Genomic DNA, 26,664 nt, shown 5'->3' with positions numbered 1-26,664 from the left:
GACTTCTGTGGCAGTATGAGGATTTGAACCGGGGGTCTCCCAGACCCTGGTGCAGCGCTCTAATCTACACTGGAACCGGATGTTCAACAGATCTAGGACCAACCAGGTGCAAATGTCCACACCTGGCTTTTAAGAAACCCTGGTAGCAGTCGTGCTGTGCAAAATAAGAGAGCCCAGTTGCACCTTAAATACTCCCTTCTTTTCTCTATAGCCAGCGTGGTCTAGTGGTTAAGAGCAGTGGCCTTTAATCTGGTGAGCCAGGTTTGATTCCCTGCTCCTCCTCCACATGCAGCCAGCTAGGCGACCTTGGGCTAGTCAGAGTACTGATGCTTCTGTTCTCAGAGCAGTTTCTCTTAGAGCTCGCTCATCCTCACCTACCTCACAGGGTGTCTGTTGTGGGGAGAGGCAGGGAAGGCGATTGTAAAACGCTTTGAGGTTCCTTCGAGGGGTGAGAAGCAGAGGAATTAAAACTAACTCTTCTTCTTCTTTCATGTGTTAGACCTTACTTCTTCAGAAATGTGAATACCTGAATCTCTTGGGCAGCTGGTTTATAAAATACCTACTACCAGCCTGGTGCACCTAGAATCACGGAGCTGGAAGGAGCCCTAGAGGCCATCTAGTCCCACCCCCTGCTCAGTGCAGGGCCAGCCTCCAGCATCTAGGAGAAGGATCTGTCCAGCCGCTGCTTGAAGATGGCCAGTGAGGGGGAGCTCCCCACCTCCTTAGGCAGCCCCTTCCACTGCTGAACTAGACTCCTAGAATCCTAGAGTGGGAAGGGGCCAGGCAGGCCATCTAGTCCCACCCCCTGCTCAGTGCAGGACCAGCCTCTAGCATCCAGGAGAAGGATCTGTCCAGCCGCTGCTTGAAGACGGCCAGTGAGGGGGAGCTCCCCACCTCCTTAGGCAGCCCCTTCCACTGCTGAACTAGACTCCTAGAATCCTAGAGTGGGAAGGGGGGCATGCAGGTCATCTAGTCCCACCCCCTGCTCAGTGCAGGATCAGCCTCAAGCATCCAGGAGAAGGATCTGTCCAGCCGCTGCTTGAAGATGGCCAGAGAGGGGGAGCTCCCCACCTCCTTAGGCAGCCCCTCCCACTGCTGAACTAGACTCCTGGAATCCTAGAGTGGGAAGGGGCCATGCAGGCCATCTAGTCCCACCCCCTTCTCAGGACAGGATCAGCCTCAAGCATCCCTGACAAGCGTTTGTCCAGCCACTACCTGAAGACTGCTCACCCCCTTCTTTGAGTCACACGGCACTCTTAGGACCAACAGAATCTTATTCAGGGTATAGGCTTTTGTGCGCCTGCACACTCCTTCAGATACAATGAAATGCAAATTCCCAGGCCATACATATAGACAGAGGGTGAGCAGTAAATTAGCATACATTCAAGGAACAAAGAGGAATAACTTATCCCAGGAACAGCTTCATTATGCCGTATGCTAATTTACTGCTTACCTTCTACCTATAGGGATGGCCTGGGATTTTCCATTTCATTGTATCTCAAGGAGTGTGGAGGCACACACAAAGGCTTACACCTAGAGTAAAACTTTGCTGATCTTAAGGGTGCTTCCGGATTCCAAATCTGTTTTGCTGCTCCCGACCAACGCACTGATCCAATCGAATCTTTATCAGCCTTCTTGGCTTTCTGACCATCGAGAAACCCTTGAAAATTCTTCAGGATTCCCAGAAGTGGTGCAATCAGGCAGAATATGGTTGGGGAGCAGAGCTGTGGACATGCCCACCCAGGGCCCTTCACCTTCCCACCCCCTCCAGGCCCATCACTGGCCATTTTGGGATAGGGGGGCAGGTTGACATGACCACATAGGACCATATATATACGCATCTGCCAGGGTCCCCACAGCAACATCTCAGTGGTCCAGCCCATCTTCCAGCAGCTGACTTGGCTTCCGATTGAATTCCGGATCAGGCTTAAGGTTCTGGTTATCATCTTTAAGGCCACTTGCAATCTGGGCCCAGTGTACCTGAGGGATCGCCTCTCTGGCTACACCCCTCAGATAGCCTTGCGCTCTACCTCCTCCAACCTCCTGGTCATCCCTGGCCCCAGGGAAGCCTGCTTGACTTCAACCAGAGCCAGAGCTTTCTCCATCCCGGCCCCCACCTGGTGGAAAGAACTCCTGAAGGAGATCAGGGCCCTGACGGAAATTGAACAGTTTTGCAGGGCCTGCAAAAGGGCCTTGGTTGGGGTCGACCCGAAACACCGCTTCCCATCTGCCCCCTTGAGCCTCCCTCCTACAACCATCCCTGGAGACTCGACCGCCCCAGGGGGCCATCAGTAAGCGTGGACTTATCGTCCTCCCAAACGTTCTATTGTTCATGTTGTTATTGTTATTATTGTGTTGTTATAAACTGAGTTATTTACATTGTTCCTGTTTGATGGAAACCGCCCCGAGCCTTTGGGGAAGGCGGCATATAAATATAATAAATAAATATAATAAATAAATAAATGACTCTCACCTTATAATTTTTTCAATGGATTAAAAATGGATTAACTCCTGCCCATTCAGCAAACCCTTCCAGGGCTGACAAGAAACCTCAGGGTTTCACAAAACCCTGGCTGAGAAAGGCTGATCTTTATGCTGCCTGTAAATCCCCCCCACGCACACACACACAAACACACACACTATCTGGCCAGTATGTTTTCACTGGCAACTGAAATCCACGGTTGTGAGTTCTCTCCTCTGTTGCCAACAGGAACAAAGAGTTCAAGACAGCAATCGTGTCCCCTCTCCCCCTCCCCTTCTCCCGACTGACCATTCCCAAGTCCCTCCGCCTTTCCTAGTAGGGCGCCTTCCTCTCCAGGCCTCCCGGCTGGTCCATGTTGCTCTCTTCTGCACCCGCTCTGTTCTGTCCCCATCCTTTGTGAAGTGAAGCCTCCAGAACACCATGCAGTCCTCCAGGTGTGGCCTGACCAATGTGGGACTATGGCATCTTGCGATTTGGATGTTCTGCCTCCGTCGACACACCCTGAGATTGCATTTGCCTCTTTTGTTGCTGCAGCACACTGAAGGCTCATGTTGAGCTGACAGTCCACCCGTACCCTAAGGCCTTGTTCACGAGCACTGATACCCAGAAGCGGATCCCACATGCCTTAGGGCCTGCAAAATAGGGGTCTTTCACCAAACGTTCGGTTGAGGTCAATGAAATTACCCCGTCAAATAGGGACCCCCCAGAACCAACTCTGATGGTGTATCTGGGGTTGGGGAGTGGGTTCTGGGGGGTCCCGATTTGACGACCCCAAGTCCGGTCACCCATCAAACAACAGTTACATTATGCGGTTATATGGTTAATGGTTTAATGGGTTATAATGTTATTTATTTATCTGTTATGGCTCACAGTTCATTGCGATGCTGATACATTACCGAGAACAGAAGTTGTAGACTGATAACTCTTTAAGCATGATAACACATCAATTGTTTTGATCTTAACATTTTGAACGGAATAGCATTCTATAATCTGTTCCACTTAATATTTCTGGTAAGGGCTTGGACGAGGAGCTGGTCTCATAGCTGAAGTGCTACTCAGCGCTTAACACCCACTCAGGGCGGCTGTCCCGCCCCTGAGTGCCTCCTCCTCCAACTGCCTTGCCTGTCAGTCCAGGGGCTGGCCAATCGCCTTCCATCTCCCACCCCTGACCACCCCTCCTCCTTCCACTTCCCTCTGAGGCTCGGAGGCTGCAGATCCCTGCTGCGTGAGAGCTGTCCCTGCCTGTGAGTTTCCTGCAGTCTGCAGCCTTTCCAGGTCCTGGGGTGAGGGAGAGGCCATCTGCAGAGTTCTTCCACCCCACCTCACCCCAATCTAGCACCCATTGTATTCCTGAATGCAACAGGCTTGGCCCCTAGTTATAATTATAAACTGTATAATGCTTGTCCTGTTCAGAATATTAATACATGCTGATAGATTCAAATGAGTAGCCCTGTTGGTCTGAAGAAGCACAATAAAATCAGAGTCCCGTGGCACTTTTAAGACCAACAAAGATGTATTCAAGGCGTGAGCTTTCGAGGGCAAGCACTCTTTGTCAGATAAGCAAAAGTTACATTAGTAAACGGTGTCACAGCATCAAAACACGGCCACATGAGAACTCCCTGCCAAACCAGCCAATCAGACTCCTCGAACCCATTTGAAGTTCACAAAGACATATCAGAAATAAAACTGTCAAGGCCAGTGATCCAGGGCTCACACCCTACTATTTACTGCCAGCCCCATCTGTCTCCACTCCAGTGTGAAACGTTCTTACAGGTAGAAGCTAAGCTGGCAGCTATCACATGTACGGTACCAATACTGCAATGGGATCTGAGAACGGTTAAGTCATGCTGTAAACTGCCCTGAGCCGCAAGGGAGGGTGGCATAGACATGTAATGTAAAAAAGCCCTATGAAGATACGTTGAGGGACTTGGGAATGTTCAGCCTGGAGAAAAGGAGGTTGAGAGGGGACATGATAGCCCTCTTTAAGTATTTGAAAGGTTGTCACTTGGAGGAGGGCAGGATGCTGTTTGTTGGCTGCAGAGGAGAGGACACGCAGTAATGGGTTTAAACTTCAAGTACAACGATATAGGCTAGATATCAGGAAAAAAATTTTCACAGTCAGAGTAGTTCAGCAGTGGAATAGGCTGCCTAAGGAGGTGGTGAGCTCCCCCTCATTGGCAGTCTTCAAGCAAAGGTTGGAGACACACTTTTCTTGGATGCTTTAGGATGCTTAGGGCTGATCCTGCGTTGAGTAGGGGGTTGGACTAGATGGCCTGTATGGCCCCTTCCACCTCTATGATTCTGTGATTCTAAAGAAAATAAAATCTAGCGTGCATGCCTCTCATTTCTGCATCTCCGGTCATCAAGTCTAGGATTCTCGTTGTTCCCCAGCTTAGAACTGCTTTTGAATTTTCCTCTGGCCGCCCGTGTTGTAGAACCGGCTTTCCAAGTCTGTGAGGAAGGCCCTGACTCTGCACTGGTTTTGAAGGCTCCGTGAAGCTGCTCTCTTCCCTCCTCCTTCCTTAGCTCATGAGCGAAGGCTGCCCTTTGCTGATTTATGTCATTATGTTGTTTTCTAGCAGCGATAATGTATGCCAGAGCAATCGGCAGGACAGGGAGACCTCTAATCGGCCATGTAATAAGGCTAGGATCGCAGAAATCTGAAAGCAAGGCTTAAGTATCACACACGACCCGTGAAACAATGCAAGGAACGGCCTTACGTAAGTACGAATATAATGCAGCAAGGGCGAGAGAAAAACGGGGATGTACAGTCTCCTGAAGTCACAGCAAGTCAGGAGATAGGTCCCCTTTTGGCTTTTCAAAATATGGGAACTCTACCACTCAAAACAATTTTATTTTACATAAAATTTAAAGTGAATGGGGATATGGCTTTAAAAAAACCCCAAACCTCTAGCCTCTAATCTCCAGCCTTTCTCAACTTTTTCACCACTGAGAGACCCCTGAAACATCATTCAGGCTTCAAGAAACCCCCAAAGTGGGGCGATCTTGAATAGGGTTGGGAAGAATACATGCCCATCTAGGGGCCCTCCCCTTCCCAACCCCTCCAAGGCCATCATTGGCTATTGGGGGGTATTTATTTGATTGATTGATTGATTTTTAAGCTGCCACTCTCAGACAAGCTGGCTCCTGGTGGGTTACATAGTAAAATCCACACAATAAAAAGTCCCAATAAAACAAGTATAAACAGTTCTTTCTCCCTGGTGGCGAAACAACTCCCACCACTTCAATGGACTACCAATAACCTCGTGCCCTGGGGACACAGTTGGAAGGGGGTGGGCAGTTGATCTAGCCCCTTTGGGGCAGGCCCAGATTATAGCTGCCCTGTCCTCCACCAAAGATCTGGAAGAAGACCTCTGTTTTGCAGGCCCTGCGGAACTGGGGAAGTTCCACCAGGGCCCTCAGCTCTCCTGGGAGCTCATCTTACCAGGCTGCGGACAGGACCGAGAAGGCTCTGACCCTGGTGCCGGCCTCCAGGAGGGACCTGGGGATCCCCCAGAATTTATTATTTATTATATTTATATCCTGCCACTCCCATGAAGGCTCGTGGCGGCTAACAATAAATGTAAACACCCCAATAAAACCCCATAAAACAATTTAAGATGAGAGCGTCTGTCTAGACTCCAGTCCCCCTGGTGAAAAGGGCTGTGTGGGAGAGTGGGCATTGCCCTGCTCTGAGGTCCCTGTTCTCCTCAGGATCCGTCTCCAAATCTCCAGGAGTTTCCCAACCTGGTAACCCTACATCCCATCCCCCTAGGGATGCCATCCTCCAGGAGGGGCCTGGAGATCCCCTGGAATGAGAGCTCCCCTCTGGACTAGTCATTAGTCCCCTGGTTTGGAAGGTGGGCTCTCTGGCATTGCCCCCCACTGGGGTCCTAGTCCTCTCCTGGCTCTTCCCAATTCTCCAGGAGTTTCCCAGCCTAGATCTGACATCCCTACCCCCCATTCCCAAGAGATGCCAGCCTCCAGGAGGGACCAGGAGATCCCTCACAATTCCAGCTCCTCTCCAGGCTACGGAGAACAGTCCCCCTGGAGAAAAGGGCTGCTTGGGGGAAGGGGGCTCTATAACATTATACCCCCAACCAGGTCCCTCCCCACTCCAAATTGGGATGTCAGCCCCCCCACCCCCGAATGACAGCTCCTGTCCAGACTACAGAGACCCCCTGGAGGAGAAAGGGGCTGCTTGGGAAGGGGGGCTCTCTAGCATTGCCCCCCACTGGGGTCCCTGCCCTCCCCAGACTCCACCCCAAATCTCCAGGCGTCCCCCAGCCCAGATCCAGCACCCCTACCCCCATCCCCCAGGGATGCCATCCTCCAGGAGGCACCTGGAGACCCTTCACCATGCCAGCTCCTCCCCAGACTAGAGTCCTCCGTCCCCCTGGAGGAGAAAGGGGCTGCTTGGGAAGGGGGGGCTCTCTAGCATTGCCCCCCACTGGGGTCCCTGCCCTCCCCAGACTCCACCCCAAATCTCCAGGCGTCCCCCAGCCCAGATCCAGCACCCCTACCCCCATCCCCCAGGGATGCCATCCTCCAGGAGGCACCTGGAGACCCTTCACCATGCCAGCTCCTCCCCAGACTAGAGTCCTCCGTCCCCCTGGAGGAGAAAGGGGCTGCTTGGGAAGGGGGGCTCTCTAGCATTGCCCCCCACTGGGGTCCCTGCCCTCCCCAGACTCCACCCCAAATCTCCAGGCGTCCCCCAGCCCAGATCCAGCACCCCTACCCCCATTCCCCAGGGATGCCATCCTCCAGGAGGCACCTGGAGACCCTTCACCATGCCAGCTCCTCCCCAGACTAGAGTCCTCCGTCCCCCTGGAGGAGAAAGGGGCTACTTGGGAGGGGGGGGCTCTCTAGCATTGCCCCCCACTGGGGTCCTTGTCCTTCCCAGATTCCACCCCAAATCTCCAGGAGTCCCCCAACCCAGATCCAGCACCCCTACCCCCATCCCCCAGGGGTGCCATCCTCCAGGCGCGACCTGGAGATCCCTCACCATGCCACCTCACCTCCAGACTAGAGTCCTCCGTCACCCTGGAGGAGAGAGGGGCTGCTTGGGGGGGGGTTCTCTAGCATTGCCCCCCACTGGGGTCCGTGTCCTCCCCAGGCTCTACCCCAAATCTCCATGAATCCCCCAACCCAGACCCGGCACCCCTACCCCCATGGATGCCATCCTCCAGGCAGGACCTGGAGACCCCTCACCATGAGAGCCCCTCCCCAGACTAGAGTCCTCCGTCCTCCTGGAGGAGACAGGGGCTGCTGGGGGGGGGCGTGTGTGTGTGTGTCTCTGTGGCCCACTCCCCCCCAGGCCCCCCCCCTGAGGCCAGGCCCAGGTGGGTCGGCCGGGAGGGAGGGAGGGAGGGAGGGGGGGGCCGTGGGCGCGTGTGTGTCTGTCGGGGGCTCCATCCCGGCGAGGTCGGCGCCTGGCACCCGAGGGCCGGCCTAGGCCGCGCAGACAGCCCGGCCGCCTCCTCCTCCCGTCGGCTTCTCCGTCCCGCCCCGCCTTGGGCCTGGATTGGCGAGCGGCCCGGCCGGGGCTCCTCCTCCGCCGAAGCGCTGGGGCCGAGCGAGGGACGGGGCCGGAGCCCCACGGAGGAAGGAGGAGGAAGAAGAAGGAGCCGCTTCAGCCGCCGCCGCCGCCGCCCGGCAGGCCCCGCTGGCCAGGTGAGCCCCGCAAGGGGGGATTGGGGGTCCCTCGCGCCGCCCCTTCCTCCATTGCGCCCGTCGGGGTGGGGAGGGCAGGGTGGCCCCCACCCACCCACCCACCCACCCACCCACCGGGGCAGAGAGAGGGAGATGTGGGGCGATGGAGGAGGTCCTCGCCCGCCTCTGCTCCCCACGGGGGTTGGGGCTTTGCCCCCCATCCAGGGTTTTGGGGGAGGGGGCCTTAAATGTTGCCCCCCCTTCCTGTGTAGGGTGTATTTGGGGGGTTGGGGCTTGGCCTCTTTGGGGGGCAGCGATGGAGGATGTCCTCTCCCTGCTGGGCAGGGTTGGGGTTTCTCCACGATGTAGATTTTTGGGGAGGGGGCCTTAAATGTTGCCCCCCCTCCTGTGTAGGGTGTATTGGGGGGCTTTCCCTCTTTGGGGGGGGTCTCTTTGGGGGCAGGGATGGAGGATGTCCGATCCCCCTGTGCAGGGTTGGGGTTTTGCCTACAATCCAGGTCTTTGGGGAGGGGACCTTAAATGTTGCACCTCCTCCTGTGTAGGGTATATTATGCGGGTTGGGGCTTGGCCTCTTTGGGGGTCTTTTGGGGGGCAGGGATGGAGGATGCCCTCGCCCCCCTGTGCAGGGTTGGGGTTGGGGTTTTGCCCATAATCCAGGTTTTGGGGGGTTTCTTTGGGGGTAGGGAGGGAGGATGTGCATGGTTGGCATTTTCTCCACAATGTAGATTTTTTTGGGAGGGAAGGAGGGGGGTGAACCTTAAATATTGCCCTCCCTCCTATATAGGGTATATATGTTTGGGGTTGGGGCTTGCCCCCTGATCGGGGTCTCTGGAGTCAGGGATGCAGGATGTCCTCCCCCCTCTGGCCTCGATTGGGGTTGGGGGTGTTTGCACGATGCAGGTTTTTTGGGAGAAGAGGGGGATGAATCTTCAGTATTGCCCCCCTGTGATACAGGGTTATTTGGGGCTGGGGTTTGCTGTCTTTTAGAGGTTTCTTTTGGGGTCAGGGATGGTGGATGTCCTTTCTGTTCCCGATTGGGTTTTTTTTTGCAATTCAGGTTTTTGTATGAGACGGGTTGAAGCTTAAATATTCCTCCGCTCCTTTATAGGATTATTTGGGGTGGGGGCTTGTGCTCTTTTTGCTGTCTCAGTGCTCTTTGGGGTCAGGGATAGCGCATGTCCTCACCTGTCTTTTCATGATTGGCTTGGGATTTTCCCACAATACATATTTTTTTGTTGGATGAGAGATGAACCTTAAATATTGCTCTCCTTCTACATAGGATTCTTGGGGGCTTGGGGTTTGCCCTATTTTTGGGGTCTCCACTGTTTGGGATTAGGAATGGAGAATGTCCTTGCAATTCTGTTCACAGTTGGGGTTGGGATTTACCCACAAGCCAGATGTTTTGGATGAATGTTGTTACCACCCTATATAAAAAAAATAGGAACGAGATCTATTTGGGGTACAGGTTTGCCTCCTTTTGGGGTCCCTTTCTGTGGTTAGGAACAGGGAATCAGCCCTAGGTCTCAGATACATTTGCACAATAGTGGGGGCTTCCAAACACCCCCCTCCTTTTGTATGGGACAGGTGTGGTGCATATTTAACATATTGAACGCGGACGTTGGGGCTCCAATCAATATTCGGGGGCACTGCCTCCTTAGGGTGAGGTTTACGGGGTGTAAAGTTGCAGGGCGGAGGAGGGTTCAGGGTGATCAACCTTTTTTGCATCTTTTTGAATTATTTTCCAACATTTTGGCTTGGCCCTGGGGGGGGCTCTCTAAGGCTTCAGGGCAGGGGTAGTCAAACTGCGGCCCTCCAGATGTCCATGGACTACAATTCCCAGGAGCCCCTGCCAGCATTCGCTGGCAGGGGCTCCTGGGAATTGTAGTCCATGGACATCTGGAGGGCCGCAGTTTGACTACCCCTGCTTCAGGGCCAATTGCAACTCCATGTCTTCAAGGGTGAGCTTCCATTCTGTCTGCACACCCCCCCCCTCCCGCCCATCCATTGCATTGATTTCCAGTTCTCATCCCTGCAGTCTTTTGACTAATTTGAATTTTGGCCCCTTTTCTTGGGATCTCAGAACTGAATTTTTTCTCTGTCCTGTACGGTGCTTCCAGCCTTTCAATATGGAATGCGTTTCCTTATTGGAAGGGGTGTGTGTGTGTGTGACCTGAAAATTCATGCAGTTGCTACGTGTGACAGAACATGTGATTTTTTTTCTTCCCCCTGTGTGTTCCTGCACTTAAATAGTTTGTACAGATGGCTGGGAGCTGGAACGTGTCGGCCCTTTAGGGCTGCTTCGTCGGGATTGGGTGGATGTCAGGAAAAATCCCTATATGGCTCACGTACGTGGTTCTTCCCATAACTTACGTAGGTGTTCCAGTTTTTCTGCCTGGCTGCGTTCAAGGTGCGTTTGAACATCCCTTTGAGCTCTCCGAGCCGGGGCACGTGAAATGGGGGTGGAAGGCATATTTTAATTTTTTAGTCCTCGACTGTTCTTCACAACGAGGTCATTCTGGGCTCCTCTGTTTCACACTCACAACAACCCTTTGAGGTAGGTTAGGCTGAGACTATGACTGGGCCAGGGTCATTGCAAGCTACTGTGGGAGAGCGGACATTCGAACCTGGGTCTTGCACATGGTAGATCACTATTGTAACTCCTGAGCCATGTTGTCTGTCTGTGATCCTCCAGTAATCAGATTTGGGGTTCGTCTAGATGTGTGCCTGTGGTGGCATTTTCGTCTGAACTGTACATTGTATCCTGGCTCTTCTTCTTCTTCTTTTCCCCAGGGGTGGCCAAACTGTGTCTCTCCAGATGCCCATGGACTACAGCTCCCATGAGCCCCCGCCAACAGATGCTCATGGGAATTGTAGTCCGTGGACATCTGGAGAGCCGTAGTTCGGCCACCCCTGCTGGATAAATAAGGTAGCACACATGGTTCTTGGTTCTGTATTTGAGTTTCGCAACAACTCTGGGGTAGGTTAGGCTGAAGAGGAAAGGCTGTCCCTAGGTTTCCCAGTGACCTTCATGGGAGAGCAGGGCTTGAGAGCCAGTGTGGTGTCATGGTTAAGAGTGCCAGCCTCTAATCTGGAGAACTGGGTTCGATTCCCTGCTCCTCCTCCTCATGCAGCCAGTGGATGACCTTGGGCCAATCCCAGTTCTCTCAGAGCTCTCTCAGCCCTCACCTACCTTACAGGGTGTTTGTTGTAGGACGAGGGAGGGAAGGGGGGGTACAAAAAGACAGCTCTTCTATCCGCGTTTCAGTGATTGTAACCACACTGATTCTTTACTTCCCCTGTGTTATGGATTGTTTATAAATTCAGGTGGTATCGCTTATAGCAGGGGTAGTCAACCTGTGGTCCTCCAGATGTTCATGGACTACAATTCCCATGAGCCCCTGCCAGCAAACGCTGGCAGGGGCTCATGGGAATTGGAGTCCATGAACATCTGGAGGACCACAGGTTGACTACCCCTGGCTTATAGAATAGAATCATAGAGGTGGAAGGGGCCGTTGAGGCCATCTAGTCCCACCCCCTGCTCGATTGAGGATCAACCTACAGCTTCCAGGAGAAGGATCGGTCCAGCTGTTGCTTGAAGACCTCCAGTGAGGGGGAGCTCCCCACCTCCTTAGGTAGCACATTCCACGGCTGAACTACTTTTACTGTAAATTCCTCACCCCTGATGTCTAGGCAATACCGTTCTACACGTAGTTTAAACCTATTACTGTGGGTCCTCTCCTCTGCTGCCCACAGGAACCTTCCCCTGCCCTCCTCCAAGGGACAACCTTTCCAGTCCTTCAAGAGAGCCATCCTGTCCCCTCTTGACCTCTTCTTCTCCAGGCTGAACGTTCCCAAGTCTCCCAGCCTTTCCTCCTAGGGCTTGGTCCCTGGCCTTTCAGATGATGATAAAAAAAAATGATTCCCCCCCTTGCATGATTTATAAACACACAATTGACTTCAAATTGTCCCCGTGTAATGGATGAAATGCAAGGGAAATTCAGACCAACCACATTTCCCACCCACCCCTCTTCAACTGAACTGCGATTTCAAGGGACTTCAACTCACCCTCTCACTTTCCATGCAAGGGAAGAGGGGAAGGCGTGCCCCTTTCATGAGCGTTCCCAGCAACTTTGGGGAGGGGGAAACCTTTGCTATTTTCGGTCCTGGCCCCGACCTGGTGGAATGAGCTCCCGGAGGAGCTGCGGGCCCTGTGGGAGCTTCCGGCGTTCCGCAGGGCCTGCAAAAAGGAGCTCTTCTGCCAGGTCTGTGGTTGAGGCTTTTGCGGCAAGGAAGATCTATATGCTCCCCCTGTCAGGATAGAGCATTTTGTATGGCGGCTATGGGTTCCATATGCCCTCCTCTTCCCCCTTCCCCTTAGGAGATTACTAGTAGGGGGGGGGATGGATGGATTGTTGAATTGGTTTGTTTTTCCGCTGGATCTTTTCTTGATTTGTGATTATCGATCTCTGTGCTTTTAGGTCTGGGGTTTTTAAGGGGAGTTTTATTGTGGATTTTATTTGCACTACTGTAACCCACCATGAGCCACTTGGGATTGGCGGGGAATAAATTGAAATACTACAACAACTACTACTACTACTACTACTACTACTACTACTACTACTACTACTAGGCTTCCCCATCAAGGCTGTTGCCATTTTCACCTCTGCTTCCATGGTGGGAGAACATGCCCCACGCCAAAATTGGTGAACTATGGGAGAGCATCTGCTTTGGACGATCACATGTTCACTCCCCGGCATCTCCAGTTAAAAGGATCAGATCAGGCAGCCTGAGACCCTGGAGAGCCATGGAGAAGGGCTGTGGCTCAGTGGTAGAGCCTTGGCCTGGCATGTAGAAGGTCCCCGGTTCAATCCCTGGCATCTCCAGTTGAAAGGACCAGGCAGGAGGGGATGGGGAAGACCTTGTCCTGAGACCCTGGGAAGCGGCTGCCAGTCGGAGCTGACAATCCAGGCCTTGATGGACCGTGATCTGATTCCTGCATTGCTGTGAGGCTTGGGATTTTACTTCCATTTCGCTCCGAAACAGCCGAGGGACTGCCTCCGGAGGCAATTGGTCGCCTCCGCTTGGCTCCTGTGAATGCAGGAAGGGCATGTTTCGGTTTTTTGTTACCTTTCTCATGGCCAAGGTGTTCCCTGCAGCCCCACAAGGAGCTTACGGTGAAAGGAAGTGGAGCCACGCCTCTGAGCTCTCCCTGGCTGTCAAAGAAGGCGAGGGAGTCGAGTGGCGGCCTTGTTTGTGCAGAGGAGTGGAGGAAAAGTGCCAGAGTCCAGGAGCACCTTAAGGACTAGCAACATTCACGGCAGGGGAGGAGTGTTCGTGGGTCACACCTCTCACTTCTTCACGAATGCTCCTCCCCTGCCACGAATGTTGCTAGTCCTTAAGGTGCTGCTGGACTCTGAAGCCGGGGCTTTGTGTAGGGGGTTAAGAGGGGCAGATACTAATCTGGCAGAAACGCGAGGTGCAAGACCGGGCGGTTGGTATAAAAACCGACTCTTCTTCACAAAAGCTCCTTCCCTGCCACAAATGATGTTGGGTTCAGGTGCGTAGCCGTGTAGCAGAACAAAATTGAGAGTCCAGTTGTACTTTTGAGACCAAGGGGAGAGGAAATAACCAGGAATTCCTTTGGGCCTTATCCTTCTATCTGCACTCAGAGGATTCCCAGCTCAATGTCCCGAGGAAACCTGTATACACACGAAAGCTCACAGCCAGAATAAAACTTGGCTGGCCTTTAAGATGTCGCTGGACTCAAATTTGTTGTTGTTAGGTGCGAAGTCGTGTCCGACCCATCGCGACCCCCTGGACAATGATCCTCCAGGCCTTCCTGTCCTCCACCATTCCCCGGAGTCCATTTAAGTTTGCACTGACTGCTTCAGTGACTCCATCCAGCCGCCTCATTCTCTGTCATCCCCTTCTTCTTTTGCCCTCAATCGCTCCCAGCTTTAGGCTCTTCTCCAGGGAGTCCTTCCTTCTCATGAGGTGGCCAAAGTATTTGAGTTTCATCTTCAGGATCTGGCCTTCTAAAGAGCAGTCAGGGCTGATCTCTTCTAGGACTGACCGGTTTGTTCGCCTTGCAGTCCAAGGGACTCGCAAGAGTCTTCTCCAGCACCAGAGTTCAAAAGCCTCAATTCTTTGACGCTCGGCCTTCCTTATGGTCCAACTTTCGCAGCCATACATTGCAACTGGGAAGACCATAGCCTTGACTAGACGCACTTTTGTTGGCAGGGTGATGTCTCTGCTTTTTAGGATGCTGTCTAGATTTGCCATCGCTTTCCTCCCCAGGAGCAAGCGTCCTTTAATTTCTTTGCTGCAGTCCCCATCTGCAGTGATCTCGGAGCCCAGGAAAATAAAATCTGTCGCTACCTCAATTCCTTCCCCATCAAATATAGACTCAAATCTAGTTCTACAAAAGTTGTCTGTCTCTTAAGGTGCTGCTGGACTCTCTCTCTTTTCTTCTGCTACAGGCAGGCTAACCCCAGCTATCCAGTTTGGCAGTGTGACGTAGCACCAAAGCTCATTTCAAGCCCTGTTTCCAAATCAGAGGAGACAGCAGCGGCCGCCACAATCCATACGCGAAACGGTTTCTTGCTGACGGGGGGAAATTCCAGAAAGACCACGGCAAAATTTATTGACTTAACCCCATGTATAAACCGACTGTTCTCCCTTAAGGGGACTTAAAGCGGCCCATGTCATCCCCCCCTCTAGCAGTTTATCCTCCCAAAACAGCCTTGCGAGGTGGGTTTAGGCCCAGAGAACGTGACTGGCCCAAGGTCACTCAGCAGATATCCATAGCAGAGGGGCGATTCAAAATTGGGCTTCCTGGATCCCCTCATGGAAATCTCCAGATTCAGTGAATGGGCAAATCATGTCAATTTGAGAGAAAGTTTTTATCGATGTATTTGCAACGTGTTTAAACCCACCCACCCTGGGGGGAAACCTGCATGCAGAAAAAGAAGTTGCATCTCGCCAACATTTCTGCTTAAGTTCCATACAGGAATAACAGGTCTTCTCCCAAGTTCTCTGCTTGATTTCCCTGAATTTTTCTCCTCACCCTCCAGCCTCTGCGGTTTACGGAGCCACAGAGCCCATGAACGGCTGGTATAGCGTCTCTGGGGCTCTGGTGCCCCAACGTCTGCCCTTGGAAAAGCTGGTAGGATCCACCATGGGGAGAGAAAGACATTCTCCCTTTTATGTTCAAGGAGATCTCTTTTTTGGGGAGAGGGGGATGTCTATGCAACGATAAATGTCTTCATCTATAAGCAGTAGAAGAGCAGAAGAGGAAGAGTTGGTTCTTATATGCCGCTTTCTTCTATCCGAAGGAGTCTCAAAGTGGCTTCCAGTCGCCTTCCCTTTCCTCTCCCCACAACAGACACCCTGTGAGGGAGGGGAGGCTGAGAGAGCCCTGAGATTACTGAAGAAGAAGAAGAGTTGGTTCTTATATGCCGCTTTTCTGTACCCGAAGGAGGCTCAAAGCAGCTTACAATCGCCTTCCCTTTCCTCTCCCCACAACAGACACCCTGTGAGGGAGGGGAAGCTGAGAGAGCCCTGAGATTACTGAAGAAGAAGAAGAATTGGTTCTTATATGCCGCTTTTCTCTACCCGAAGGAGTCTCAACGCGGCTTCCAGTCGCCTTCCCTTTCCTCTCCCCACAACAGACACCCTGTGAGGGAGGGGAGGCTGAGAGAGCCCTGAGATTACTGAAGAAGAAGAAGAGTTGGTTCTTATATGCCGCTTTTCTGTGCCCGAAGGAGGCTCAAAGCAGCTTACAATCGCCTTCCCTTTCCTCTCCCCACAACAGACACCCTGTGAGGGAGGGGAGGCTGAGAGAGCCCTGAGATTACTGAAGAAGAAGAGTTGGTTCTTATATGCCGCTTTTCTCTACCCGAAGGAGGCTCAAAGCAGCTTACAATCATCTTCCCTTTCCTTTCCCCACAACAGACACCCTGTGAGGGAGGGGAGGCTGAGAGAGCCCTGAGATTACTGAAGAAGAAGAGTTGGTTCTTATATGCCGCTTTTCTCTACCCGAAGGAGGCTCAAAGCGGCTTACAATCTTCAGCTACAGCTTTAAGCAGTAGAAGAGCAGAAAAGGAAGAGTTGGTTCTTATATGCCTCTTTCCTCTACCTGAAGGAGTCTCAAAGCGGCTTCCAGTCGCCTTCCCTTTCCTCTCCCCACAACAGACACCCTGTGAGGGAGGGGAGGCTGAGAGAGCCCTGAGATTACTGAAGAGGAAGAAGAGTTGGTTCTTATATGCCTCTTTCCTCTACCCAAAGGAGTCTCAACGCAGCTTCCATTCGCCTTCCCTTTCCTCTCCCCACAACAGACACCCTGTGAGGGAGGGGAGGCTTAAAATAAAGGTACCATGGATTTCCCCATCCCTTTCCTTGCTCTCGAGCGATCAGCCCTCCCCTTCTTTCCTGTCTCTTGCTGCTGTGTGCTAGTTACATAAAGAGACAGTGTTGTGAAACCGGATTGGATGGCGTGCGGTCAGATGCCCGGAGTCACAATTCGCTCTGTATTGTGCTTGCAGCATCATGCGCCGAGTGAGAAGCCATTATTAAAACCTCCCTGCAGTTGGCCAGGGCCGTACGGGCCGTCCAGTCCACCCACCTGCTCAATGTAGGATCAGCCTAGAGCAGGGGTTGTCAAACTGCGGCCCTCCAGATGTCCGTGGACTACAATTCCCATGAGCCCCTGCCAGCAAATGCTGGCAGGGGCTCATGGGAATTGTAATCCATGGACATCTGGAGGGCCGCAGTTTGACTACCCCTGGGCTAGAGCAAAGGTGGCCATACTGTAGCTTTCCAGATGTCCAACGACTACAATTCCCATGAGCCCCTGCCAGCACCGACAGGGGCTCCTGGGAATTGTAGTCCATGGACATCTGGAGGGCCGCAGTTTGACTACCCCTGGCCTAGAGCAAAGGTGGCCAAACTGTAGCTTTCCAGATGTCCAACGACTACAATTCCCATGAACCCCTTCCAGCACCGACAGGGGCTCCTGGGAATTGTAGTCCACGGACAACTGGAGAGCCACAGGAGCCTCCCTAGATGGCGGATTCTACCTCTGAGCTGTTCTTCCTCTTTGGCACCGTCGTGTCTCTTTAAAGCTTTCCTATTCTGCAAGCTTCCCCGTCAGGTTCATGCTAATTGTGTGCTTAAATATAGGTTAAATGTGCTGATGTCACTTTTTTCCCGTCTCCCCAACAAGGGGGGTAATGAATACCTGCTTTGCTCTGCTTGCTGTGGAGGCCAGGCTTCTGGAATGTTTACAAGGCGCATGGAAGGCACGATTGGGTTGCCGTCCCGCATGTTTTATTAAGACGCGGAGGAACGTGACCCCAGGTCGTCCGCCTTCCCTTTTGAAAGCTCAGCCTCCTCTGCCTTTAGTGCTTCTGCCGGTTAAGCCCACACCGACGCCTCAAGTCTTCGGGAATTCTTGACCCCTGCCAACTTGAAACGCGGCGCGTCAGCGAGGGAAAGCGTGTTAGGTTTTCTCTACGGCGTAACGTTGCTTTTTGCTCTCCACCTTCCCTCTTAGCCCCCCGACCCAGTTGCCAATGTTCTCAAGCCTCCGGGAGGGGTCGTTTGGTGCGTTGAGAAGAGATGGCGAACGGCAACACCTCCCGCCCCCCATAACAGCTTCCCCCAGGAGGTAGGGCCAAATGGCCATACCAGTTTGGTGTAGAGAGCTAGTTTGGTGTAGTCGCTAGGAGTGCAGACTTCTAATCTGGCATGCCAGGTTTGATTCTGCGCTCCCCCACATGCAGCCAGCTGGGTGACCTTGGGCTCGCCACGGCACTGATAAAACTGTTCTGACCGAGCAGTGATATCAGGGCTCTCTCAGCCTCACCCACCCCACAGGGTGTCTGTTGTGGGGAGAGGAAAGGAAGGCGACTGTAAGCCGCTTTGAGCCTCCTTCGGGTAGGGAAAAGCGGCATATAAGAACCAACTCTTGTTCTTCTTCTTGTTCCTTGCACCTCCTGGATACAAGGAAAGCCTGAAGGTGAAATGGAGCCACACACTGACTAAGGGAAACCTGGCTGTGTACCTGCCCTTCCTGATGCTCCAGTGGAAAATACTTTAATTGGAAGGAGGCAGCCTGGGAGTCTTGCCTCGCACTGGTCCCGCCCCCCATTTGGTAAAGGCCGATGAGTGCCGTGGTGCCCGTGGGCATCATGTTGAGGAACCCTGCTGGGACCCATCCCCGAGCGCTGGGGACATTGCATTCTTGTTCAGTGGTGTTCACATGATGGCCCCTTTAGTTTTGGTGCAGTGGCTGTGGTCCTGGGGCTTCTTGAACTTCTTTTGGGTCCTTACACTCTGCCAGAGTGCTTTTTCTTCCATGCCATGGTACCATAGAGGGGCCTTCGCAGTGCTGTTCAAAACAAGGAGGCAATGTAAAGAGAAGGCCTCGGCCTCTCTGCCCTGTTGCTGGCCCTCCAGAGGAACTGGCTGGCCCCTGTGTGAGACAGGAGGCTGGACTGGAGGGACCCCTGGTCTGACCCAGCAGGGCTCTCCTGATGTCCTTAGGAAGGCCTCGGCCTCTCTGCCCTGTTGCTGGCCCTCCAGAGGAACTGGCTGGCCCCTGTGTGAGACAGGAGGCTGGACTGGAGGGACCCCTGGTTTGACCCAGCAGGGCTCTCCTGATGTCCTTAGGAAGGCCTCGGCCTCTCTGCCCTGTTGCTGGCCCTCCAGAGGAACTGGCTGGCCCCTGTGTGAGACAGGAGGCTGGACTGGAGGGACCCCTGGTCTGACCCAGCAGGGCTCTCCTGATGTCCTTAGGAAGGCCTCGGCCTCTCTGCCCTGTTGTTGGCCCTCCAGAGGAACTGGCTGGCCCCTGAGTGAGACAGGAGGCTGGAATGGAGGGACCCCTGGTCTGACCCAGCAGGGCTCTCCTGATGTCCTTAGGAAGGCCTCGGCCTCTCTGCCCTGTTGCTGGCCCTCCAGAGGAACTGGCTGGCCCCTGTGTGAGACAGGAGGCTGGACTGGATGGACCCCTGGTCTGACCCAGCAGGGCTCTCCTGATGTCCTTAGGAAGGCCTCGGCCTCTTTGCCCTGTTGCTGGCCCTCCAGAGGAACTGGCTGGCCCCTGGGTGAGACAGGAGGCTGGACTGGAGGGACCCCTGGTCTGACCCAGCAGGGCTCTCCTGATGTCCTTAGGAAGGCCTCGGCCTCTCTGCCCTGTTGCTGGCCCTCCAGAGGAACTGGCTGGCCCCTGGGTGAGACAGGAGGCTGGACTGGAGGGACCCCTGGTTTGACCCAGCAGGGCTCTCCTGATGTCCTTAGGAAGGCCTCGGCCTCTCTGCCCTGTTGCTGGCCCTCCAGAGGAACTGGCTGGCCCCTGTGTGAGACTGGAGGCTGGACTGGAGGGACCCCTGGTCTGACCCAGCAGGGCTCCCCTGATGTCCTTAGGAAGGCCTCGGCCTCCCTGCCCTGTTGCTGGCCCTCCAGAGGAACTGGCTGGCCCCTGTGTGAGGCAGGAGGCTGGACTGGATGGACCCCTGGTCTGACCCAGCAGGGCTCTCCTGATGTCCTTAGGAAGGCCTCGGACTCTCTGCCCTGTTGCTGGCCCTCCAGAGGAACTGGCTGGCCCCTGTGTGAGACAGGAGGCTGGACTGGATGGACCCCTGGTCTTTCTTCACAGGGCTTGATCTTCAAGTCTGAAATTGGGGTCATTGTGGATAGGCAGCACGTTGTGAGTATCTACATTGTGCAGTGGGTTGGACTGGATGACCCTAGAGGTCCCTTCCAGCTCTATGATTCTGTGATTCTGTCTGAGAGCCAGCTAGCTTGAGTGGTGAAGACCAGCAGCCTCTAATCTGGAGAGCCGGGTTGGATTCTCCACTCCTCCTCCACATGCGGCCAGTTGTGTGTCCTTGAGTGAATCACAGATCTCTTAGAGCTGTTCTCACAGGACTGTTCTGTCAGAGCTCTCTCAGCCTCACCTACCCCACAGGGTGTGGGGAGAGGGAGGGCAGGCCATTGCAAGCTGTTCTGAGACTCCTTTGGGTATTGAAAAGCAGGGTATTAAAACCAACTTTTCTGCTTCCTCCTCATCTTCCCTCCTTATGTAAGGGAATGTGTATTTTATGCCTCAGATTTATGCTTTCTACCTTTGCAATCCACTCTCTGCATCGTACCCTGACCCAGCCTTACAGTCACTTTTGGCTTGCGTGATCTTCTGGTCCTGGCACCGTCGACTGGCTGTTTCATATCAAAATTCGGGGAGGCGGGGGGGGGGGGGGGAGACCTACCTTCCCTCTGGGTGACACCGTCCGGCTATAAATAAATCAAGTAAGCCAAATGACAATCGCGTGAAAAGCAACGAGGCGGGTGGTGCTGAGATGTTCATGCTAGGCGTGGGCCTGCGTGCCTAGGGGCGGAACCTCTCCGCAGCGTGGGTAGGAGCCAAGCCGGAAGAGAGGCGGGTGCGACCTTTGAGCGGTTCGTAGCACGATTCTGCGTTTGACTGTATTCTTTCCTCCTTTCGCGGGAACCTGGCTGGCTCCTCGGCCTTTCACCAGAGATGAGCCGGGCTCCCGACGTCATCACCGGCCGCTTTTCTCCGCAGTGCATTTCCTTTTTCATCCGGGACTGAGCATCGGCTCGGGAGGGTCGGAGGCATGGAGTGCCAAGGAGCTCTGCCACCCCACCCGCACGAGGGTGTGAATAAGCTTCGTTGACCAAGCTGGCCTTGCTGCGGGTTGGCACGGCCTGTTGTGAACAGCCCTTGCTGGGCCGGAACACTCGACAAAACCTCCCCTGCACACAAACCGACTCTTGGTGCCCTGTGATGGTCAGACCACAGGGATAGGCCTTGGGAAACCCAGGTTGGAAGCTGCACTCTGCCGTAGATCCTGTGAATTTAGGCAGATTGGCAGTGGGTGGGCAGAAGAGACTGAATCAGTGCATCTAGCAGAGGGAGATCCTTTCCAGCTTTGTGACAGTCAGAGCGGTTCCTCAGTGGAACAGGCTTCCTCGGGAAGTGGTGGGCTCTCCATCTTTTGAGATGTTTAAACAGAGGCTGGAGAGCCATCTGATGGAGAGGCTGATTCTGTGAAGATTCAAGGGGGTGGCAGGTGACAGTGGGTGAGCGAGAGGGTTGTGGGTGTCCTGCACAGTGCAGGGGGTTGGACTAGATGACCCAGGAGATCCCTTCCAACTCTGTGATTCTATGATTCTAAGAACGATCGTTTTTGCCTTTGTTTTGGCTGGGACTTGCCCGGTTCCCTCAGGCCTCCAAGGAAAGAGCAGGAAACAGAAGGTGGCCTTGGGCAGCCCTGGAAGAAGCCTGAGGCCGCCACCCCTGCCTATTAAACTGTTTTCATGGCTCCTCTGGGGCCCTCAAAGCGGCCGATGAGCTCGCGGCCCAGCAAGCTTCCCACTTCGGGAGGGGAGGGAAGAGAAGCTTTAGCGGCCGATTTGCTCGCGGCCTGGAGGGGCCGGGAGGGGAAGCCACAGCTGCCGGCATGGCGGCAGCGCAAACGCGCATGCGCGGACTGCCGCGCACGCGCGTTTGCGCCCCTGCTGGGCGCAAACGCACGTGTGCGGCAGTCCGCACATGCGCATTTGCGCTGGGGCTGCCGCGCGTGCGCGGGCCCCCAGGCCGCCCTCTCCGCCCACTACTCCCCAGCGGTCCGCGGCAAACGGAAGCTTGCGGACCGCTGGACTAGATGACCCAGGAAGTCCCTTCCCACTCTGTGATTTTTATAACTTTCATCCAGCGATGACCATTCTGCCTCGCCTATCGCACAGGGTTGTTGTGAGGGTAAAACAGAGCCGTCCAGATTGGCAAAAAAAAGCCTGGGGTGTGCGCGAAGTGAAATAAAACGTCCTTTCCCCAGGGGCACTCTCATGTTTGGTTCTTCGCTTCCCGATCCAGCATAGCTTTGCTTCCGTTCTTAAAGGGGGAGTGTTGAGAGAGAGAGAGAGAGAGAGAGAGAGGGGAGCCGATGGAAACGCAAACATACTTTCGGGGAGAGAAGTGCCCGGTGGTTAAGAATAAGGCTGTTTGTCGGAAAACACCCTCCGGTTAGAGGGATTTTCTCCTCGCACACAAAGCGGTCCTGTTTACAGCTCGGGGAGTGACGCAAAGGGGTGCAAAGTGGGTTTTCCAGCCGATCTTTGGCCTCCTTTGAAGGGAACATGCCTGGCTTTGAAGACACATCCTTGCCTCACCAGAGGTGTGAAAACCACAGGGCCACCGTCCGTTTGCTTCCCGAAACTCTCCCTCCCTCCCTCAGCAATGGACGATTTCCCTGTTTGCTTTTCGCTTGAAAAAAGGTGTCTCCCCTGCCGGCTGGTTTCGGGGTTCAAAGGTCGCAGCCACTCCGGCATGTTTGCTTTGCTGGGGAACTGGTGATAATTGGGCTGCTATATCCGTTTTCCGTCCTGTCTTGTATGTTCAGACCAGGGAAAATACTGCCACTTGTCTATAATTGCAAAGGATTTTCTCCTCGACCTTCTGTTCTCCCTCCCCCCCATCTTAATTAGCAGAACCCCCAGTGCAGGGGTAGTTAAACTGCGGCCCTCCAGATGTCCATGGACTACAGTTCCCATGAGCCCCTGCCAACAAAGGTTGATTCAAGGCGTGAGCTTTCGAGGGCATGCGCATTTCCTCAGTAAATCTTTGTTGGTCTTCAAGGTGCTATTGGACTCTATTTTTATTTGGGAGAAGATTACTCTTGAAGATTCTGAAGATGAGAACTTTTCTCCTTGCTTAATGTTGACCTCCAGTTGGATTATACAAATTCTTCCATAACCTTGTTGTTAGGTGCGAAGTCGTGTCCGACCCATCGCGGCCCCACGGACAACGATCCTCCAGGCCTTCCTGTCCTCTACCATTCCCCGGAGTCCATTTAAGTTTGCCCCGACTGCTTCAGAGACTCCATCCAGCCACCTCGTTCTCTGTCGTCCCCTTCTTCCTTTGCCCTCCATCGCTCCCAGCATTAGGCTCTTCTCCAGGGAGTCCTTCCTTCTCACGAGGTGGCCGATCTGTAACCTGCAGGATTGATTGAGCCACATGTTTTTTCCCCTTGTCTGCATACATCCTCCCGTGTGCGTTTTAACTTTTGTGATCTTAATTCCCAAGGAACCCAGGAATTTGCCAAGGATCCTGACATGGGTTCTATCAGCCCATCTAGAGCCTTGGTCAGTCCTTTTGAGCACGGGTAGTCAACCTGTGGTCCTCCAGATGTCCATGGACTACAATTCCCACGAGCCCCTGCCAGCATTCGCTGGCAGGGGCTCATGGGAATTGTAGTCCATGGACATCTGGAGGACCACAGGTTGACTACCCCTGCGCAAAAGGACTGAGGGGATGTCCCTAACTCTGCTGAGGGTTTGCGTTGTGGAGGGTGAGTTGTTTTCAAGCTACGTTGTTCTTTCGGTCACTTTTTAAAACCGAGCAACTCTCGATAATCTTCTCAGGAAGCGGTTTGAAAGCCGCTGGCCCGGAGAGATACCGAGCCCCTCCTTATCTCTCCGTATTCCCATGGCCTTCCTTGTCCGCACCCAACTCTCTGTCCATTCGGACCGCCCTCCTCCCTTTGTTAACGTTGATTTTTGCTCCTATCTCTTTGGGCTTCTCCTAAGATCCTCGCCTTCAGAAATAACACCAAATGACAGGCCGCTGCAGGAAAAGTTTTGCCTGATTAGAACCAGATAACTTAAGGTGGTGGTGGTGGTGGGGGGGGGGGGAGTGAGCGCGATGTTGCTTAGGTCATGAGAATTTTAAAAACAACAAACTCAGCGACAATCAAACGTTTGCAGCGGGCTGCAAAAATACAGCGCTGGGGCGATGCTGGAGCCGAATCCCTTGCCAGGTTAAAAAGAAAAACAATAACTCAAAAAAGACAGACAGACAGATCCCTAGGGGCTGATTCTCCCTTCCAAAATACTGGAGCTCGAGGGCATCCAATGAAACCGATGGGCAATTCACACAGAATTCGCCACATGGCAAGGGCCACAGGAATAAGCAGAAATCCCTGGAGGATAAGTCCATCTCTGGCTGCTAACCATGGTGACTAAGGGGAACTTTCATATTCAGAAGTATTAAGCCTCGGATTTTCAGAGTAAGGAGGCAACATTGGAGGAAGTTCTCGATCTCTCCTGATGTTCTTATGTCCCTGTGTGAGACAGGAGGCTGGACTGGAGGGACCCCTGGTCTGACCCAGCAGGGCTCTCCTGATATCCTTAGGAAGGCCTCGGCCTCTCTGCCCTGTTGCTGGTCCTCCAGAGGAACTGGCTGGCCCCTGTGTGAAGAAGAAGAAGAAGAGTTGGTTCTTATATGCCGCTTTTCCCTACCCGAAGGAGGCTCAAAGCGGCTTACAGTTGCCTTCCCATTCCTCTCCCCGCAACAGACACCCTGTGGGGTGGGTGAGGCTGAGAGAGCCCTGATATCACTGCTCGGTCAGAACAGTTTTATCAGTGCCGTGGCGAGCCCAAGGTCACCCAGCTGGTTGCATGTGGGGGAGCGCAGAATCGAACCCGGCATGCCAGATTAGAAGTCCGCATTCCTAACTGCTACACCAAACTGGCTCTTGCATTCCTAACCACTACACCAAACTGGTGAGACAGGAGGCTGGGCTGGATGGACCCCTGGTCTGATCCAGAAGGGCTCTCCTGATGTCCTTAGGAAGGCCTCGGCCTCTCTGCCCTGTTGCTGGCCCTCCAGAGGAACTGGCTGGCCCCTGTGTGAGACGGGAGGCTGGACTGGATGGACCCCTGGTCTGAACCAGCAGGGCTCTCCTGATGTCCTTAGGAAGGCCCCGGCCTCTCTGCCCTGTTGCTGGCCCTCCAGAGGAACTGGCTGGCCCCTGTGTGAGACGGGAGGCTGGACTGGATGGACCCCTGGTCTGATCCAGCAGGGCTCTCCTGATGTCCTTAGGAAGGCCTCGGCCTCTCTGCCCTGTTGCTGGCCCTCCAGAGGAACTGGCTGGCCCCTGTGTGAGACAGGAGGCTGGACTGGATGGACCCCTGGTCTGACCCAGCAGGGCTCTCCTGATGCTCTTAGGAAGGCCTCGGCCTCTCTGCCCTGTTGCTGGCCCTCCAGAGGAACTGGCTGGCCCCTGTGAGAGACAGGAGGCTGGACTGGATGGACCCCTGGTCTGATCCAGCAGGGCTCTCCTGAGGTCCTTAGGAAGGCCTCGGCCTCTCTGCCCTGTTGCTGGCCCTCCAAAGGAACTGGCTGGCCCCTGTGTGAGACAGGAGGCTGGACTGGAGGGACCCCTGGTCTGACCCAGCAGGGCTCTCCTGATGTCCTTAGGAAGGCCTCGGCCTCTCTGCCCTGTTGCTGGCCCTCCAGAGGAACTGGCTGGTCCCTGTGTGAGACAGGAGGCTGGACTGGAGGGACCCCTGGTCTGATCCAGCAGGGCTCTCCTGATATACTTAGGAAGGCCTCGGCCTCTCTGCCCTGTTGCTGGCCCTCCAGAGGAACTGGCTGGCCCCTGTGAGAGACAGGATGCTGGACTGGATGGACCCCTGGTCTGACCCAGCAGGGCTCTCCTGGTGTCCTTAGGAAGGCCTCGGCCTCTCTGCCCTGTTGCTGGCCCTCCAGAGGAACTGGCTGGCCCCTGTGTGAGACAGGAGGCTGGACTGGATGGACCCCTGGTCTGACCCAGCAGGGCTCTCCTGATGTCCTTAGGAAGGCCTCGGCCTCTCTGCCCTGTTGCTGGCCCTCCAGAGGAACTGGCTGGCCCCAGTGTGAGACAGGAGGCTGGACTGGAAGGACCCCTGGTCTGACCCAGCAGGGCTCTCCTGGTGTCCTTAGGAAGGCCTCGGCCTCTCTGCCCTGTTGCTGGCCCTCCAGAGGAACTGGCTGGCCCCTGTGTGAGACAGGAGGCTGGACTGGATGGACCCCTGGTCTGACCCAGCAGGGCTCTCCTGATGTCCTTAGGAAGGCCTCGGCCTCTCTGCCCTGTTGCTGGCCCTCCAGAGGAACTGGCTGGCCCCTGTGTGAGACAGGAGGCTGGACTGGAAGGACCCCTGGTCTGACCCAGCAGGGCTCTCCTGATGTCCTTAGGAAGGCCTCGGCCTCTCTGCCCTGTTGCTGGCCCTCCAGAGGAACTGGCTGGCCCCTGTGTGAGACGGGAGGCTGGACTGGATGGACCCCTGGTCTGATCCAGCAGGGCTCTCCTGATGTCCTTAGGAAGGCCTCGGCCTCTCTGCCCTGTTGCTGGCCCTCCAGAGGAACTGGCTGGCCCCTGTGTGAGACAGGAGGCTGGACTGGAGGGACCCCTGGTCTGATCCAGCAGGGCTCTCCTGATGTCCTTAGGAAGGCCCCGGCCTCTCTGCCCTGTTGCTGGCCCTCCAGAGGAACTGGCTGGCCCCTGTGTGAGACAGGAGGCTGGACTGGGTGGACCCCTGGTCTGATCCAGAAGGGCTCTCCTGATGTCCTTAGGAAGGCCTCGGCCTCTCTGCCCTGTTGCTGGCCCTCCAGAGGAACTGGCTGGCCCCTGTGTGAGACGGGAGGCTGGACTGGATGGACCCCTGGT

General features: G+C 54.5%; 1 protein-coding gene across 2 annotated transcripts in view; it reads left to right on the top strand.

Moving 5' to 3' along the window:
- The first annotated feature begins 7,979 nt into the window (after positions 1-7,979).
- Positions 7,980-26,664, top strand: part of FBXO34 (F-box protein 34) — an 82,841-nt gene continuing 64,156 nt past the window's right edge. For both annotated transcript variants that reach the window (XM_077324017.1, XM_077324018.1), the window contains exon 1: positions 7,980-8,155. The gene's annotated coding sequence lies outside the window, so the exon portion shown is untranslated. The remainder of the gene's footprint in view (positions 8,156-26,664) is intronic.

Source organism: Paroedura picta, chromosome 2, assembly GCF_049243985.1.
Source record: "Paroedura picta isolate Pp20150507F chromosome 2, Ppicta_v3.0, whole genome shotgun sequence".
Taxonomy (NCBI): Eukaryota; Metazoa; Chordata; class Lepidosauria; order Squamata; family Gekkonidae; genus Paroedura; species Paroedura picta.
This window is presented reverse-complemented; position numbering and strand designations above follow the sequence as displayed.